This window comes from Ursus maritimus, unplaced genomic scaffold, assembly GCF_017311325.1.
Source record: "Ursus maritimus isolate PB19 unplaced genomic scaffold, ASM1731132v1 scaffold_26, whole genome shotgun sequence".
In the NCBI taxonomy this organism is placed as follows: Eukaryota; Metazoa; Chordata; class Mammalia; order Carnivora; family Ursidae; genus Ursus; species Ursus maritimus.
In genome coordinates this window covers 33,209,480-33,230,015 of record NW_024425119.1, presented here as the reverse complement: position 1 = coordinate 33,230,015, position 20,536 = coordinate 33,209,480, and the positions used below count along the sequence as shown (strand labels likewise).

At 37.7% G+C, this 20,536-nt stretch overlaps 1 long non-coding RNA gene across 1 annotated transcript in view; it reads left to right on the top strand.

Moving 5' to 3' along the window:
- LOC103675396 overlaps window positions 1–20,536 on the top strand; it is a 163,811-nt gene that overhangs the window by 101,603 nt on the left and 41,672 nt on the right. Inside the window, exon 2 of the long non-coding RNA XR_571836.2 lies at window positions 5,019–5,091. This is a non-coding gene — a long non-coding RNA (uncharacterized LOC103675396). The remainder of the gene's footprint in view (window positions 1–5,018; window positions 5,092–20,536) is intronic.

The window sequence follows — 20,536 nt, the reverse complement described above, 5'->3', positions numbered from 1 at the left end:
ATTGAGCTACCCTCATGATCCAGCCAGTGCACTACTGGGTGTTTACCCCAAAGATACAGACGTAGTGAAGAGAAGGGCCATATGCACCTTAATGTTCATTATGAGCAGCAATGTCCAGCAATAGCTAAATCGTGGAAGGAGCCAAGATGCCCTGCAACAGACTGATTAAGAAGTTGTGGTCCATATACAATGGAATATTACTCAGCAATCAGAGAAACTTAGTTCTCAACATTTGCTACAACATGGACGGCACTGGAGGAGATAATGCTAAGTGAAATAAGTCAAGCAGAGAAAGACAACTATCATATGATTTCTCTCATCTATGGAACATAAGAACTAGAATGATCAGGCGCGTCTCTGTCCTTTGTGTTTCTAATGCCGCCAGCCACCGGCCGCCCCGCGCGCTCCCGGGTCTCCCGGTCTCAGTCTATGCCCCGTGATCACACCTCGATTCCGGAGTTTCGTGAGAAGCCTGGTGGCGCACGCACCCGGTTCAGGGTCTCAGTCTGCTGCTCGCTGGTGCTCACCGCGAGTCCGCCCGCTCCCCGTGCAGGTGGCTCGCCAGCCGCCTCTGGGCGCGCACTGGAGTTCCCGGTTCAGCTCCTGGATCCCGTGGAGACACTCTCGATTCCGGAGTTTCGGGAGAAGCCTGGTGGCGCGCGTTCACGGCTCACCGGTCTCAGTCTGCTCTCTCGTGGGTGCCCTCTGTGAGTCCGCCCGCTCCCCCGTGCAGGTGGCTGCCGCTTCCCGGCGCCCAAACGCGGCGGCTCCCTCCCCCTTCCGTTTATCTTCCGATATCTGTGCACGGTTTACAGCTCCCCTCTTCGTACCTCAATACTCAGCGCTGGAGATGTTCATTTGTAGAGATCCAGATGCATCATCCTGCATCTCAGGCTGATTCCGTGGTTATTTAGGCTGGTCTGGTACCTATCCAGCTCGACTCAGGGGACCGGCTGAAAAAGGGGTCCCCTACTCCTCCACCATCTTAACTCCCTCTCCCTGCTGCCCATTTTTATCTTCTGATTCCAGTGGTGGAGAAGTGAATACTTTCCCAGAAAGTCTGTGCTAATAAGGAAGAATATTTTTAGAATTTTTTTCCTACCTTGATTTACTGTGTTTGAGATATGTTTAGATTGACTGTTTTGGGAATTCCCTTGACATATGACTCTGGTAATTAAGTGAGACATCTGGTTCTCAAAAGATCAGCTTCAGCGTGAGGGTGTTAACATGAAGCATCACCAATTGCTAAGTCCATTTATTGATTGTATCGGGTCGTACACAGACTAATACTGTTTGCATTGAGGATGAGATGACTGTGTTTAACCAGAACAAAGGGTACACAGGTACATCTTTGTTTTGTGACCCATGATTAATTTTTAGAAGGATGCTGAACAAATCGCTGCCAGTGTTCTTTTTATAAGGGAGAGGCCCCACCATTTTGTCATTTTTATACCCAGTATTACTATTATAACTCAAGGGTGCTTATGTGGGAGAAACTGCCGGTTTGGTAGGGGGAAGCATATGTTTTAACAAATAAAGCCTATGCATTTTTTATTAAAAATTGCTTTTTACAACAGCAGCATAATCTGCAGATGGAGCAGCTGATATGGCCATCTTGCTGGTTGTTAAAGAGTTTATTCTACATTAAATTGACTCCCGAGGGCTGCATTTTTCAGTGCTGTTACGACCACCAACCTTTCTTATTGAGAAGGTCAATAGGCCTGATATGAAGTCTTGTAAATCATCAACTCACTCTTTCTGTAATATCTAATGTGTCCCAGTTCACATGCCTTAAAAATTATAAACCACGGCACATACTGTATATCAACTAAATAACTCAGCTGCTATAAATATCGGTTTTCTTCTGGTTCTGGGCAGATTCATCCCATTGCATTTCACAGGTTTTAAATGCTTTTAGCTCAGTAGGATCTCTTTTAGTATTCAGGTATCAGGGAGTTGGAATGCAATCTGTTTTAAATACTTCATATGTGCTATTGACCCCAGTGCATTAAAAAGAGCTTCCCGAAATTCCAAGGTATATAGGATAAATCAATAGATGCTTTGTTAACCACCGTGTTATTAGTTGATGGAAAACAAATTTTTATTCTGATTGTAGGAAGAGGGAGACTATATACCTAAAGAAAAGCTGATTTGGCGTTGTGGCATTACACGTAGTGTGGTGAGTAATGTATGGATTCTTTACATGTGGTGTGAATGGAAACCACAGTCCACCAGCCTTTTTTCTGGATGGGCTTAGAGAACTTCTGGTCTGTTCTCTCCCTTTTTGCTAGGAAAACTGGTTCCACATGTATATCTTTTATTAATACATCAGAATAAACTAGACACTTTGAGAAATATGGGTCACTGCTTGGGTTACTGGCATTAACTCATTCATACTTCTTTGCGATTTCTTTGTTATTTTCTTGATTGAACAGTGAAAAAGTTTACATAAACTTGTAGCATTGTAGCTTTCCATATGCTTTCCCAACCAGTGTGTCTTGAATGACTTCCTTTTGTTTCTGTTTTTGTTTTTTAGGATAATTTTGAGTTATAAATTAATTTTTTTTAATAAATTAATTTCCTAAGCCAGAAACACAGTAAGCCCTGCTCTTTGGTCCTACAAGATGCAATAAAAAGAGAAGAGAGGATCTAGACTCTAGACGTGCAAAACCTGAATTATGAAGGGGAGACCATAGGTTGGAAGCAGAAGGCAGAGATTCTGCTCCTAATTCTGTCACTGACTAAATGTGTCAATATGGGAAGGCACTGAATTTCTCAAGTATAGTAGATCTTTACTATTTGCAGATTCCATATTTGCAAATTCACTTACTTGCTAAAATTTATTTGTAATCCCCAAATCAATACTCACAGTGCTTTTATTTAAAAAAATTTTTTTTAAATATTTATTTATTATTTGAGAGGGGCAGGGAGGAGGGGCAGAAGGAGAGAATCTCAAGCAGACTCCCTGCTGAGTGTGGAGCCCAACATGGAGTTCATGACCTGAGCGGAAATCACGAGTCAGACGGTTAACCGACTGAGCCACCCAGGCGCCCCTGCTGATGGTGCTCCTATGGTTATTTGTGGACATGCAGAGAGCAGTGTAAAATTTGAATCACCCTAAGTGCACATTCCCAGCTGGGATCCAGCAAGGTGACACTCCGCCTTCTTGTTTTATCTCTTATTATGGAAACAAATGTCCTTTTGTGGTCTATTAGTGCCACTTTTTTTTTTTTTTTTCATTTTTGTTGGTGATTTTGCTGTTTAAAATGGCCCTCAAGTATAATGGAGAAGTGCTGCCTAGTGTTCCTAAGTGCCAGAAGGCTGTGATTTGCCTTCTGGAGAAAAATGGTGGGTTAGTTCAGTTTCATTCAGGCATGGGTTATAGTGCTGTCGGCTCAATGTTAATTACATGACAATATACATTAAATAAGGTGTCTCTAAACAGAAACACACACAAAACAAGGTAATATATATTGATTGGCTGATGAAAATGTTATGACCAAGGCTCACTGAACAATGGTACAGTATTCACAAATTCAGTGTTTGTGATGACTTTATAGAACGTAACTACTATGAATAATGTGACTAGATTATATAATTATTTTGTAAAGGAAGATTGTAACATCACCATCTCACAACATTATGGTAGTTCATCTCAGAATTTTGAGATGTAAAGGTTCAGTCAGGAAAACATAAGCCACTTTAACTATTTCAAATATAAAAACAATTCATAAGGAAATTAAAGTTGCAAGCAATGTTTAGAACGTTTAGAATGTGGGAACGAAGGTCAAGGAATCTTCCAGCAAGATTAAAAGTCTGAAACATCGAAGAGGGAGTTCTTTTAGCTTCCTTGGAAGCTGCTTAGAGAAGCTCAAATCTGCCTGCAGCTGCCTCTGGAGATAGTGACTTTTCTTTTTCTACCTTTTGAATTTGTATCTTCAAGAATCTCTTATTAGTAGATGCTACCCCAGGAACCATACAGGGAAGGGATACTGGAAAATATGGTTCCTGGCTTCTCCACTGAGATCTTCCAAGAAACTGGTGGTAATTCCAGGTTGCCAGAAGACCATCTAGAACAAGTGGTATTGGTAGTAGTAATTGTGGTAATAGTGTAACAAGAGTAGTAACATTATCAGGATACAATAGTATCAGTCTGGGTCTTCTATTATAGCTACTGTCACAGACTTGGTGACCATTTACAGAAATTCTCTGTTCACCTACATAGAACCTTCAGGACCATAGCCATACCCTGGCTTCAGAGCACAGGTCAGGATTACCAGAACCCAGATGCTTTTCCTTCTAGTTTCTTCCATGAGGGCCTGGTGGTATCTCTCTTTAGAGTCTCAGAACAACAACAAAAAAAGATCTGATTGTGTCACCTCCCTCAGACAATGGAGCTCCTTGGCTACTAGGTCCCCTTCTTGATGGCAGCCACTCTCAAGGCTCTCACGAGGGGCAGACACCCACTCTTTGGGAACAATAGCCCTCAATACCTCAAGGATAGTTTGTTTTCCTTAGGGTGATCAGGTATAACAATGGGCTGTAGCTTAATAAATTCTTTATCCCAGATCCTTCTTCACACTTTAATGTGGAATAATGTTAAGGTCGTTTGTGGAGACGTTTGGAGGGAGGGTCCTTCCTTGTAGTTAGTAGAGAAAGTATTAGTCTGGGAATGATCAGATCTGAGTTTTACTTCCAGGACCTTGACAGCTAACTAACGTCAAAGCCATCGTATGTTTTAAACACAGGATTTGAAGTCCTGATGTATGTCCTCTTGGGGCTTTTGAATATTACTTCTGAAAGGTCACTTGAACCCATGATTAGATTGCAATTTATAATAGAATAATTTTCTTAAGTACAAAAAGGGCTTTGGTATAAAGACCTAGATGACCCCCTCAAAGTAGGGGTAGGATTTTTTTGTCTTTAGAATTTAGTAGCAAGGCTATGGATTCTGGAATAAACAAAATCTTACTCAAATTTTGATTTTTTAAAAAATGTATTACTTTGTTGTTTCCTAGATCAGCAAGTGACTAGAAGTGGTTTACCTTGAGATCTGCTCACTTCACCTCAACGTACTTCAGAATTTCAAAGGTAACTTTGTGTCAAATATTTTGGTTGCATTATAGGTTCAAAATGTCTTCAGGTGAGATCTGCTCACGTGGAGAAATGCTGGGTTTGTAACGGAGCCTCTTTCTTACCATCTTTCAGTGTGAGAAGGCCTCTGGTTCCAGTTGTTTCCATTATAGGACCATAACTGGCTTCCTCTCATAGCTGATGACAATTTTATAGTTACCCTCTCTATATATGTATGTAAATCCCTGTTCCTAGAAAGTCTCGGCCCAGCTGATAAAAAGCAATCAGTTTGATTTCCATCCTTTTATGAGAGAATGATAAAAGCAAGCCTAGGAAGTGTTGATTATTCAAGTGAAACAGTAGCTCTAAATTCTTTGACTTTCCAGGCTTGTCCTTTAATAGAAAATAATGCTGTAAATAGAAGTGAGCCCGTTAGCTAGAAACAATTCAGGGATTGAATTCAATAAAAACTCCCCTGGGTTTCTGCATGAAAGCTATTGAATTTGGCTGCAAATGAGCACAAAGCACCTTCAAAGAAAAATTTTTTTTCTTATCCTTTCCCATTGTTGAGTACCGGATTTAGTTTATTTGACAATAATGGATCGCCATTGACCTACCTAACTGATACATTTAAATACTTATTTCATTTAAAAATAGGTACTCAAATACCTATTTCATTAAAAAATATGTTGAGAAAGAATGAAACAGCTTGTTCAACCATCCTTCTTAACAGCTCCTTTAGAGTCTCTCTGTGCTCTCAACTAAATCCAAACTTGCCGAATTTCATTATGAAAGAATATTGAGTCAAGTCAATTCAATTACCCCTGGAATTTGTGGTGGTCTGTCATGTTTGAGTTTCGCCCGAGGGAACTGCAAAGTGCATTCATTTTAATTTTGCTAAACCCACACGAGGCTGTCCTGATTGAGGAAATTTGGGGAGTGGGTCCCGATCATTTTTACTTTTGAAAATTGAAGCATACCATACACATAGTAATAAACAGAAAGTGCGCTGATTGTAAGTATATAGCTCAGTGAGCTTTACATATGTATCCACCCATTATGATCACCTTGATGAAGACAGAGAACATTTCCTGCATGCCAGAAGGTTCCCTGTGCTTCTTCCCAGGCAATACTCCCACTCCAAGAGGTAACCACTAGTTGAGTTCCCATCACCGTTGATTAGTTTTGCCTCTTCTTCAACTTCTTGAAGTGAATCCTAAATGATCCCTGTACTATATACTTCTTTCATTCGGTGTGACGTCTGTGAGACTCATCCACGTTGTTGCATGTAATAACTTATTGTTTTATTGATTAGTTAATATTCCATTATATGAACATATCAGAACTTACTTATCCAGTCTCTTGTTGGGGGTTTGGGTTGTTTCCAGTTTGGAATTACTGTGAAAAAAGCTGATGTGAATATTCTTGAGTATATCTTTTGGTGGAGCTTTGGATTCATTTCTTTTGAATATATACTTTGGTGCAAGAATGCTGGGTCATAGGGCAGGCATACGGTTAGTTTTCATAAATACTGCCAAGTAATTTTCCAGAGTGATTGTTCCAGTAGTGGTATAAAAGAGTTCAACCTGCTCCGTAATACTGTTTGGTACCATCAGTCTCTAAAAAAGTTTACCATGCTGGTGAAGGATTGGTGATATATTCCCGAATTCCATTTAGGGAATATTTCCTTGTTGAGTATTGTTTAGCACCTTCTCATACATTTATTGGCCAGTTGGGTGTGTGGGTGCGTGGGGATGTGTATGCATAAAGGATCTATCGGTCCAGTACCCACTTTGAAAAATTTTTTTGTTTAAGCTCCTTCTCATTGGTGTGTGACATTCTTTCTATACTCTGGATGCAAGTCTTTTGTCAGCTATATGTATCACAATTTTTTTTCTCCTAGTCTGTGGCCTGTCTTTCTACTCTTTCAATGATTTCTTTTGATGATGAAAGTTATTTAAGGAAATCAGATTTATCACTTTCTTTGTGGTAGTGCTTTTTGCATCCTATTTAATAAATCCTTGCCCATTATAAGGATGGATTAGTTTTTTGAATGTGGCTCTGTGGATGTTTCGTAAATTGCATTTGGGAACCAGCAGCCTGAGTGGCTAATTCTCAAAGCCCTATTCAAGGAGTCAAATCCTCCGTTTTGTTGTTGGGAAAAGTTTCTTTTGTTTTGTTTTGTCTTTTTTCTCTTTTCCTTCTTTCTTTCTTCTTTCTTTCTTTCTTTCTTTCTTTCTTTCTTTCTTTCTTTCTTTTCTTTCTTTCTTTTCTTTCTTCCTTCCTTCCTTCCAACAATCTCAGTACTGTGGATTGTTCTTGCTCCTTTCCAAAAGTGTTTATTGCAGACTCTACTCATCTGCAGTGCATTAAAATCACATCACTTCTTAAAATGGACTCAAATGTCCTTTAACTTGATATTCAGAGCTGAATGAACTTATCTGTACCCTGGTATGAACTAATAAAAACATTTCATAATGTATGTAAGAGAAGAGGGAAGGAAAACATATCCATAATTAGATGACAGAAGGACTGTTGAGAAGCTATTGAAAACTAAATTAATTTCTGACTCAAACTTTAGGAGTAAAGGGAACTTTAAAGTTTGCCAGTGAGTCTTTTGTTGGAAAGATAGGTTAAGGGATAATCCTACTTCTTTCTAACCTACCATGTGGGCCAATAGAATAGAGGTAGTCTATAGAACAGAAGTCAGCCTAGGGGATTCAGAAGATAAAAAAGCAGATGTGGCACCGACTGTCTCTCCTCTGATTTCTTACCCCTGAAAGCAGAAAAGTCTCAGGACCAGTTAGACCTTAGACTGGATATGGCCGGAAATGGGTGCAATGACAGTGACTCTTTCTCGACCTTGACTTCACAGCTGCTGAACCACTTGCCCTAGGTTCTCTATCAAACAGGAAGACAAAGGAGTTAAGCTGGGTCAACTTATCATCCATGCTGCCTGTCTTCCATTTGCCTTTCCAGATCCACTCTCTACCCTTCTCCCCACTATTCTTTGCACAGGTTCTCTCTTGTTCTCTGGCTTCAGGTTGGGTTTGGCCAATAGGGAATACCATCAGGAGATCAGTGGGGAGAAAGAGGATAAGGTGAAGGTAATTATTCCCTTCCTTCAAGGTACAGCAAGTTGGCCAGATCCCAGGCCCCGAGGCCACAGCCCCTTTCAGCTGGCTCTTTCCACACAGCATTTCTTCCCGGTTCTGGTAATGCTCTTTCCCTTAATATGTCAGGCTTGGGGCACTTACAGCGTCCACCCATTACTTGTCCTAGAGCGCTGCACTGTCCCTGTGATTTCCCTATATAGTGTTTTTATGAGTCCCTGCACAGAGTCCCATTATTAAACTCTACTCCAATGACCAACTTACAGAGGAAAGAAATTAAAATTGTCTGAGAGGCATGGGCATGGAGGTTGCACTTTGACTAATGCTTCATCTGAGAAAGCATAACGCACACTCCAGAAGTTCTAGCCCTTAAGCAGTTCCCATTCTATTACTATTTCTGCTCCTCCTAGCCTCAGAATGGGGCCTAATACTCTCCAAGTTTTTTCCTTTTTCTTTTCACCTGGCCCCATATTCTTCAAATCTCAGCTTGAATATTAATTCCAAAGTTACCTCGAGAGGGTTATATACTACTCATTCTTAGCAAGGAGCAATTTAGAGAACAGAGGTTAAAAGTTGAAATATATCTTTGTGCTGTTGTTTATATATATTCCTTCCCTGTCATGTGAGATTTGTTCAGTTTTATTTACTATTGTAATCCTATCAGCTACCATAGTGTTCGGTACCTTTGTGAGCGCTCAGTAAGCATTTGTTGAGTAAATTAATGATTCATAAGCAAATGAATAATAGCATTCAGCTGTACTGAATCTTTGCAAACAAATCAATCAGGTATTAATAAAAAAAATCATTTAACTTTGGGATAAGAGAAAAATAACAGTAAAGCAAACAGAAAAGAAAAGCGTGAACCAAAGTAAATCACCCAGATCTTTATTTTTTTCTATTCTTTTCCAGACTTTATCTTTCTTTGTATACAATTTCTGAAAAACTGCTATCATAGATAGATACAATTTTGCTTTATCTTTGCATTTAAAATGTTGTGCAAACATCCCCTATATTGCTAAACAGTCTGAGTAGTTGCGGTTTTTAACAGCTTCATCTAATTGCACAGAGGTGTCATACCGTGATTGCTCTTCGCCCTGTTGTCTGACATTTACGTTGTTTTCTATATCTTACTATTATGAATCTAACCTAAATGAATTGCTTCATGACACGCCGGTACAAGAAAGGTCACATTTCTTTGTTTTTCTAAATCAAATGATATCTGGCTAGGGCTCCCACCTGTGAAGGTTAATGAGAAATCCAATCTCAGTTATTTTTGAAACAGCTTCTGTGTCTTTCATTGGTTTTACCAGAAACCTGGGGCTAATGTGGCTCAAGAAAATTGGGGAAGGGCTCTTCATCCTCGGGTCCGTTTGGTGCCCTGTTTTTCATTACAATCCAAATGTGGAGAGCTAGTCCTCACCGTCTTAGAGTTAGGTTGGCTCCAAGTGACAGCAGTGATGTCTGTTCTCAGAAGCCCTGCCCAGCAATGGCAGCTGACGTGCAGCCACCTTCCTTCCGCTTCTCCCAAAGTCTCAGCTCCTCCTGGAAGACTGTGCTCAATCATATACACAGTTTCCCACACAAAAGTCTGCAAACCCAAATGTGTCCTGGTTGTCTTCTGCCATTTACTCACTCTTCTGGTTGTTCTGGGTTCCATTCCCGTCCTCTGTCGGACAGTTGTGATTTCTTTCCCCTATAAATTCAGACCTCTCAAACCAAGGCCACAGTACGAGCTTTTTCTGTAAGGCAGCTTCTGAAATAAAAAACAACAAGCAAATAAACAAACACCCCCCCCCAAAAAAAACCCCCAAAAGAGCTTGTTATATTTCTTGGAACTCCACCCCAAGAAGAACCTAAGAACTTGTAATACAAAGGCATGGATATCCTTTGTGTGAAGGAGGGAAGGGAAAAATATGTTACTCTTTTAAGCCCTCTGAGAATTAGGCTCACATTTGTTACCTCAGTAGATTTTCTTGCTGTGTATATAATGCTATAATACATATTATGAAGCATATTATTCTTTCTCAAGAGAGAGAGGATTAGTGGGTCAAATTTTATAAGTCAATTTGTTAAAAACAGTTTACAAAGTTAAACTGTTGTAACAAAGGGAACCAAAATGATGTCAACCACAGACGAAGTGGCTTCCACTGCTATAAAGTGTGTTGTGAAATAATTTAGGAAATTCTTCCACTGCATACAAGGAGAAAACAGGGGGCTCACATGGTTAAGGAAAATTAGGGAAGGACATCTCATTCTCGCCTTCTACTGTCACTGATGTTACAATGATGCTTTCTGCTTGAGGGGCCACAAGACAGCTGGTCCCCACTCTTTGCTGGGCTCCGAAGCTCCAAAGGGCGAGAGCGACGTTCTCTCTGAAGACGTCAGAGAACCATCGAGAGCACAGAGTAAAGTCAGACTAGAACCTGGAAGGATTGAGACCCTAGGAAGTGAGTTCCCTGTTTGTGGCTGCTGTCCTTGGAAGCCGGTGGGTTGTTGGTTCTGGAGAAAAGAAATAAGCTGCTGAGAGCCTGACTGCTGGTCTTATTAGTTTTTAAGAGGAAATATGAATTTGAATTCCAGGCTGGAAGGAGGGCAAAGGGCTCTGGTGAAAATCTCTGGCTTTGGCTCATACCCCATAGGGTTATACTCTAGGAGTGAAGACAGATCAGAGTAAACAGCCCTGGAAAGGACTGGATTTCCTGCAGATCTCTTTTTATTTCTGAACTAAAAGAAGGTGGCCTAGATTGTGAGGCTCCCAAATAGTTTCTACAACATAGATTCTCTTTAGAGAAAGATAACAGAATTTTTAGACTCAAGTTAATTTTACAAATAATTTTGCAACTACAATGTCTGGCATACAATTTAAAAAAATCAGGCACACAGGGGACAATGCAAATGAACCAACACAGCAGAAATAACAGACAATAAAGACAGACAAAATAGGGGCTGCAGATGTTGGACAGATGAAATTACTGGACATAGACTTTTAAAAATATGTGATTATAATTGAAAAAATACATGATCAAGTATTTTATCAGAGAATTGGAAACCATAGGAAACTATTAACTATGAATTCTCATACTACAAAGTGCAATAATCAAAATTAAGAGCATAAATATGAGAAAAACGGCATATTAGATATAACGAAGATTTATTGGACAGGAAGATAAGTCAGAAAAATGTAACAATCAAGTAATGAGAAATAAAGGGATTGAAAATATAGAAGAAAGATTAAGAGACATGGATAAGCAAGTCATAAGGTCTGATATACATGTGATCAGAGATCCTGCAGGAGAGGAGAGGAACAATTAAACAGTAGCAATATTTAAAAAGATAATGTCAGTTTTCTCTAAACTGACAAATCCAAAATTTTTAAAGCAGTTAAGTAACACAAAACAAAACAGAACAGACTGCCTTTAGTGGGGCAACATTCAGATTGATAATTGTCATTGAATGGAATCAATGTAAAGCAGAAAATAATGGAGTGATGTCTATGAATGCTGAAAGAAGCCTATATGCAAAACCCCCCAAACCAAAAACCAGTCAGCCAGCCAACCAAACAAGTACACAAACAAAACACCCTCCAAGAGAGAACGTGAAATAAAGGCATTTTTAGACAAATCAATATGAAGCAATTATTTGACAGTAGAAACACACTTCAAAAAATAATAAAAAGTGATCTTCAGGCAGAATAAAAATAATATTAGTGGAGGATTGGAGTGGTAGAAGGAATATAAAGCAATGAAAGTAGAAAATATGTGGGTGTCTCATTAAATAGAATAATCAGATGAAAAATTAGCAAGGATACTAAATATCTGAATAAGATTATGAGAAAAGCTGACATACATAAAACACTGATCACAAAATGTGAAGATTTCACTCTTTTAAAGTAAGTATATGTAGAACGTTTATAAAAATATGCTTATGGTTTGAGCTATAAATCAAATTTAAATATACTTTGGGCTTAATATCAAAGAGAATATGTTCTCTGACCATAATGATGTTAAACTAGAAACAACCAATAAAAGAAAATGAAAAAAAATCCCCATTTTTTTGTGAATTAAAAAATACAATTATAAATAACTCCTGAGAAATCTGAAAATATTTTGAACAAAATGAATAAACTATCCTGCATATTAAAACTTCTTAAAGGAAAACATATAGCCAAAAATGTAGAAAAGAGACGAAAAGTAATGAGATAAGGATTCAAACAAGAAGTTCAGGAAAGAATATCCTATTATATCCAAAGAAAGTAGAAGAGATAGAAAAGAAAAGATAAAAGAAATTTTTAGGAGTGCTTGGCTGGTTCAGTTGGAAGAACATGTGGCTGTTGATCTCAGGGTTGTATGAGTTCGAGCCCCACCTGGGGTGTAGAGATGACTTAAATAAATAAAACTTCAAAGTAGAAAGTTTTCAAATAGCCAACACATACAACAGAGGAAGAATACCGCTCACAATTGGCCCTTTTAAGAAACTAATCAAATTTATGACCCTCTACTACACTGATCAAGTAGAGAACAGTGATGGAACAAGTAACAGAAATAAAAAATAAAGAGGACATTACTATAGATATTACAGAAATTATCAATATTCTAATTAGATATTATGAACAACCTTCTACCAATAAATTAGAAAATTTCAATAAAATATATTTCTAAAAAATAAAGCTTGGAAAATTGGTACAAGAAAAAATAGTAGATCAGAAGAGACTTAAAATAATTAAAGATTTGATTCTGGTTAGATAGTTTTTGTTTTTGTTTTTTTTTTTTTTTTTGAAGATTTTATTTATTTATTTGACAGAGAGAGAGAGAGCATGAGCAAGGGGGAGCTACAGGCAGAGGGAGAAGCAGGCTCCCCACAGAGCAGGGGGAACCCAATGTGGGGCTTGATTCCAGGACCTTGGGATCATGACCTGAGCCAAAGGCAGTCGCTTAACCAACTGAGCCACCCAGGGGCCCCTGGCTAGATAGTTTCAATGGTTAATTTTAGCAAGCATTAAAGAAGAAATAACACCGACATTATGCAAATGGTCCCAGAGAATAGAAAGAAGGAGTAATCCCCAGTCACTTTGTGAGTCTAGCATATTCTTGATATCAAAACCCCTCACAAGGACATTATAAGAAAGGAAATTAAAGGTCAATTTTATTCATTAACATAGATGTAAAAATTCTAAGCAACGTATAGTCAGATTAAAACTAGATTTATGTGAAAAGTACATCATGAGCAAGTTGGGTTTGTGAAAAACATTCAAGTTCAGTTTAGCATGAAAAAAATCAATATAATTCACAACATTAGAGGGAAATTAGTATATAGAAAGAAAGAGAAAAGAAAGAAAATAGGAAGAAGAAAGAAAAAAGTTGCGATGAATTGCAAGCTATCTATGTAGAGTGGTGACCAACTAGGGGTGACTTTGTCCTCCAGAAGACTTGGGGCAGTCTGGGGCTATTCGTGGTTGTCATACTCAGGGAGTGCTTCTGCTTTTGAGTGGCTTGAGGCCAGAGATGCCGCTGAACATCCTACAATACATAGGACAGCTCCCATAACAAAGGATTATGTGACCCAAAATGTCAATCATGCTGAATTGAAAAAAAAAAATTCTTGTTGTATACAAGTAAATAGAATGCCTCGAGAAAACCAGAGACACACAAAAAATACTCAGACTTTAAGAATGTTTCAAGCAAGAAGGCACCAACAAGTTTTTCTATGGGAAAGAAGAGAATATATACAACATTGTTACCAGATAATTTCGTACATTTAGAAAATGAACATGGTTAAGTGCACTGACCTGCCCTCTACACTTGCTCATTAAAAGGTCTGTGGCGTATTAAGAGGATCTTGCTGGTAGAGAATTGTCATATTGATCGAGTAAAATAGTCTTTGGGGAAATTTCTCAGATGTTTGCTACAAATGGCAGTTCTCAGGGCATGGGAAACGTCTTGCAACATTTCCTTCAAGAGGAAGTCAGACCTTAATTATGTCAGTGATCCACTCAAAGATACATAATCCATGCTCTTCACTGTATGGTGCTCAGAAATGTTACTTCTTAACATTAGTTTTGCATGGCATTAGAGTTACCAGATTTAACAAATAAAAATACAAGATGTCCAGGTAAAGTAGTCCTTATTTATCTGAAATTCAAAGTAGACTGGCCATTCTGAACTTTATCTGGTAAACCTAATGTGCATTTTAATTACTTTTAATTTGCTTTTTACACAAAGAATATTTTTTTGAATTAAATTTTTCCAGCCTCTTTACTGTCTTTCTTTAAAGAAAAACCCTAATGCGTCTTTCTACCGCTCTCTCTGCCTGCCCTACCTTACAAATTCCATTTAATTAACATAGACTCAGAATTCTTGTTCCACTAATTTTCTTTATTTATATAGTTGTTTTGTGGGAACGATTTTAATTTAAGACTTATTCCAAATATGAATTCTGACCTTAGTATATAGTGTTTCCCTCTAAGAAGGTTGAATTCAGCTATGATACTAGGACAGTGAGGTGTGGTGCAGACTTAATAAAAAAATAAAACAAAAACACCTGCTGTCAAAGAAAATCCACAGTGGAAAGAAGTGGGGAAAACCAAACCTGTCCTCAGGCCTGCCGCTCGATATGGAACAGTGTTTCTCAAAGTACTACCTCTGGGCCGCTTTGTTTCAGAATTGCATGTGGCATTTAGGTGGGATTCCTGGGCCCGAATCAGAATCTACATTTTTAACAAACACCCCAGGTGGATCTTAATGCACATTAAAAGTTTAAACATCCTTAGGCTAGAATTTTTCAGTTGTGCAGGTGTCCCCAGCATTGGAAAGTGTTAAATTAAAAAGTAATGGTTTCATCAATGTAATTTAATTTTTATTTTTTATTTCATTAATTTTAGACTTCATTTGGAAATATGGTTGTTGTTTCGCAAACCATTCTGAATCCACGTCCATGAATTCCCATTTCTTCTTCATAGCCCGTGTAAACTCCCCTTCGTACGCCATTCGTTTTTGTCCATTCATTCATTCATTCAACAAACATTGACAGAAACAAGCCTCTGTGACTGCTTTAAAAGGAAATGTTATAAATACAAACCTTATCATTACCCTCCTGAAGGACAGTGTCTTCATATTTTACATTTCTGTCTTTTTCCACATTGTTGGCAGCCAAAAAAAAAAATACAGCTTTATTTTACTTATTTGTTTTCCTGTCACCTGTGGCAAATATTTAATTTGTTACTAAATGACATTTATGGTCTTGAACTTGCTTGTTTCTGTGTCCTCCACACACACTGGGGTCCCAGTATGCATTGACAATATGTGTGTATGCTTATCAAAGTGCCCTTAGGAAATGAAATAACATGTGAAACTCATTTTTTATTTTCCAGCAAACTTCATAACATTCTCCTTGGTTCTATCCTTTGGATAGATTTCTAGTTTATCTTATATGTGAGAAATGACCTTATAACCTGTGTGTGACAGTTGTTTGGGTTTTATTAAGTGCCGTGCTGGCTGGCGATATAGGGGCATTACTCATAGATATTTGTTTGCTACCCCAGTAAGCCAAGAAAATTTATTTTTATATATTTAACTACAGTGTCTTTCTTCTCCTGCATGTCATTTAAAAGTAGTTCATGGAATAAGGAGAATACTGCCAAGTCTAGCTTTAGAGGTGAGAAGGAGATGGATTGCCATCATGGGTCCCAGACGTGAAACTTTGTCATATACACATCTTCTAGGACAAAGTGAGCTTGATGAAAATTAAATATAGATCCAAACTAAGAGGAGTTTTTATTTTTTTTTTCCTATATGCAGAGGAACAATCAGCTTACCACCCCTACTTTCTTCCCCAAAGCATCAGTGGGAAAGGTCCTGCAGAATGCTTCCATCACGCCATCTGAGGCAAGCCACTGCTATATAGTGGGGACGGCTTTTGTTGCTGTTTTTGAAACAATGACATCTTAGTGGCCATTTCAAAGTTCTGTCTGATTTCTGTCATGTGTAGGTAGTCTATATGGCCAGGAAATTCATTAGGACTTAAAAAGCAAATTCTTAATCATACACTCTTTTCATATACTGTACTGAGACTCAAATCAGGTATTTTCCTGATGATCTCACACTATCCAATAGGGACAATTTTAATAAAACTGTATTATTTCAGTATAACTCTGTGCACTGGTCCCAAAGCAAATAGGATCGTTATCCGTTCTCACAAAAGATTGGTGCATTACACTCCACCTCTCCGGCAGCTAGATATGGCATTTCGGTTAAGGACATGCGTAGGTGTGTAATGTGTAATAAACAATGTCACTTGTCAGGATGTGGCTGGGTAGGAGCAGATGTTCAGCTATTTCTGGCTGTAAGTCTTGCCCAGACCCCTTTTCATGTATCTGTTTGGATCTGAACATGCAAGTGGAGACTTGCTCTTCTCTTTTTATTTGTTCGTTCTTGTTCACAGAGATACCTGAACACAATAGAGTACCGAAAACCGTCAATGAAGGTGGTGATGGGGATGCCTAAGAGGCACTGTACTTAGAAATAAACAGTAAAATTTAGGCTTCAGACCACTCAATAAACCAGGGCAAATGACTCAATTTCTCTGAACCTTGGTTTTATAATGTTAAAATACATGTAATCATATTCTAGGTGTGTTGTGATATTTGAGTTAAAGGCAAAGTGTTTGTAACAACCAAAGATTGGCATCCACACAAATGATATTCGTAGGAGGATGAGCGTCTAATGGGGTGCTCTTAGCCATAACTAAAGCAAGCCCTCAAAGTGAATACAAACTGATACAAACGAACCTACCTCCAAGCCAGACTGGAAACATAACCCCACCCAGAGAAAAGACTGATTTCAAATGACTTTAGAACTCTGCTTACATTTCCTGGTATATATTCTAAGGACAATAAAACCTATGAAAAATATTAAACATCAGTTTTATTATTCGTATTAATAATATTGTATTATTATTTTGAAACTATCTTTGTTGATGTTGTAGAATGAAACAAGAATAAAATATTAAGGTTAGCAGGAAACATTTTAAGTGTGAGTGAAAAGAGGCACATGTAAAGAATCAAAGAAATGAAGTAAAAACTCTGAAATGTTAAATTCGAATGGAAATACCAATACGAACTCGTAATGTTAAAATATATATATTTTCTAGCTCTGTCCACTGAGAAAGCCTGGAATCATCGATAACGTAGGAGTGATGAAACTCTTGGTGTCTTAACGGTGACTTCTAAAATACTTTTGTACTGAAAAATTCTTGGACAATTATAGCTGTTTCCAGGTTTAAGATATTTTGTGCCAGAAAGTAAGAAAATAAAGAAATCATATCAAAAAGATATGGGAACCAATTTGAAAGGACTCCAGCTGATCACATTTGATCATCATGAATAATATAATTAACTGAACGTTACTGAATATATAAAATTTCATGAGCCTATCTTGATACTAAAAACAACAATAAGACAGAAGACTAAACTCTCATTCATCCCCATTGGAAAATACGATTAAATTCACTCCTAACTTTGGAAGTTAGTAATTAAAAGGAAAGTATTAAGCATTTTTCTTACCTTTTGCCTATGACCGTAGTTCAGGGTAAGCAAATAGCTTCAGGTGAAATTCTCTCAGGAACTTTACCGAACAATGCCAACTAAAATGCAGAAGGAATGATGCAATTTAAAAAAAATCATTTTTTAACCCCAGTAAAATATTTGATTCAAACAAGGCATTATTACTTGATGCTAAACCATTAGGCAAAAGATTTCATATGGTGCCAAAGCATCACAGTGTAGATGGCTTGCTGATCATTAACGGGAGAATTTTTTACCTTGGTAGTGGAGAGATCCAAGCGTCACCACCTTAACCCAGTGATCAGACTTAGAGTGCTGCCCTTCCGATGTGATGTACCATGCAGTACACAGTATTCCTCAGAAAATACTCTTGCCAAACATAGTTAACTCAAATTCACAACTTATTGACAAAAGATATAGGGACCAGAGGAACGAGTAAGTGATATCACAGGGAACACTTGAACACATATGGACGGTGGGACATTCATCAGACAACTGGCCTGATGTCAACATCATGATGGCTGAGCGGGTGTGGGTCAGAGTCTCAGTGACTGGAGTACCACTATGAACACAGTCTCATGTATCTTGGGCATATGTCCTGGGACACACTGGCATGGTCAGAGAACCTCAAATACTCGAAAATGGACCTAACACTAAGCCTTACCTTTCTTAAAAATCAGCATATACTGAATCCTGTAGCTACATCTTCTTTTTTCTTTTTTTCTTCCTTTTTTTTTTTTTGAATGGTGCTATTTTGGTTAACATAATGACAATTCAAAAATGGTTATAGAAGAGCAATTATTTTGTCAAAACATGTTTAAACATAGAAAATATCTGTTGAACTTCTATGCTGGTAAGACATTAAAAAATGTAAAACATTTTTTATGCTTTATGTTTATGATTCTGTGACTTGAGTTTTGTTGTCATGATTACAGTAGAAGGGGTTTAATAAAGTTAGGCTTTGTCTCCCTATTCCTTCTTAAAAATTTACTTTCTTTTATAACAATATATAATGTAATAAAAGAATATATAATATAGTGAGTTTTGTATTTTTTATCATAAAATTTACACGTGTGCATTATTATCCCCAATATATTTTAGGTCCTACAGCTTCATGCTTTTTCATGTGAGAATATTTCCACTAACCCTTTAAAAATTTAAAATTAAATCTTCTGAGTTGTCTGAATATCAGTAACCTTTCCTTTGTGTGTCTGGGTATGTAAGGCTTATTTTGTTAATTTAAAAATTTATTCTTGAGGGCAGCAAAATCTCTGAGCACCAAAAATTGAAGTTATAAATAAATTTCTAAGGATGGATGTCTGAACAATCAATGATAGTTTTAAATGAAGCCTAACTAATAGGAACCATTATGATTTCAAATGAGTTGAATATAAAAGGAGACAGGACAATAAATGAGATCCCTATTAATAAACATATAGTGATAAGGCTACTATTGCAAACACAAAGTCAACTTCATTCAGATCAAGCTTGCAGCTAATTTATATTTTGTGCCTTTTATTAACTGATATCTAATGAGAATTACTCACATTTTTCACAGTCTCACATCAAGCTCTCCTAATAAAACTCTGCTCTGTTTTGCATGTGAGTTGCATCATTTCATAAAATTTTCAGCAGTCTTTGACTTGCTAAATAAAGTTGTCACTCAAACCTCATTTCCCGCCTGAGCACAGGGAAGCTGAATGGACACTGCATTAATCCTGCATATTGTCTCCGCTTGATGAGGTCTCCAAGAGATCTTTGTCCTGTCACCTTTAATGGACTCTGTCTAATGGACTCATTAGTGAATTTCTTATCATTTTTAGGAGAACGATGCAATCTTACAATGCTGTCCTTCATGCGTTTGGAAATTATTATAATTTATTCCTTAAACACTTATTCAAAAATTAAGAATGAGGAGAATCTACTTTATTTGGGTACTGTAATATTGTAACAATGACATGCTGATTACAATGAGGGGTCTAAGAATACTATTTCATGCTGATTACTCATGTTATATTCAAAACTAGTCGTTAAAGCGGACAACACTCTCCAACTCAGTAGCTTAATATTACACCATAGTCAGAAAATTTGCAGCTGGGAAATGGAGATTTTCTTGGCTTCATTTACGTATAAGTGCAGAAAACTAATAATAAATGACTTCTTGATATCATGCAAATCTCTCTAAGTTCATGCTAGGGCGATTTAAATTTTAATATTATTTTGCATTGCATTCCAATAATGAATACTCATGTTTGTTATCTTACACCACACTCTTCCTTCTCTGTCTCTTTCCCTCAGCTTCTCATGTTATTTTGGTTGATAAAATTCATATAGATGGGTGGGTTGAGGAGGTGGTGGAGAAGATGAATATTAGGCAAATATTTAATTCTGAAAAAATCAGAACCATTTACTATTTTTGTTGTGCTTGAGTATTTTCTTATACCCTCAATTAATTTGTAACAACTTGCCAATTACTTGAGCACATATGCTAAAGTTTCATTACCTGGTTTTCTTTGAATTCCAACATTTTAATGGCTATTGCCTTTATATTTAATAAGAAAAAATGTCCAGTGTTAATACTCTTGATAATTCAAACATATTTTTCCTTTGCTTGAAAACATGCTTTGACTTTTTATTGTTAAATGCCCGACTCCATTTAACTGGAGGCGGTGGAGTCGGCAGATAGCAGCTACATAACCTCAGGCCAGGGGTGTGTGTGTGTGTGTGTGTGTGTGTGTGTGTGTGTGTGTGTGTGAGTGAGAGGGGGTGAGGTGGTAAGAGGAGGGCATGAAGA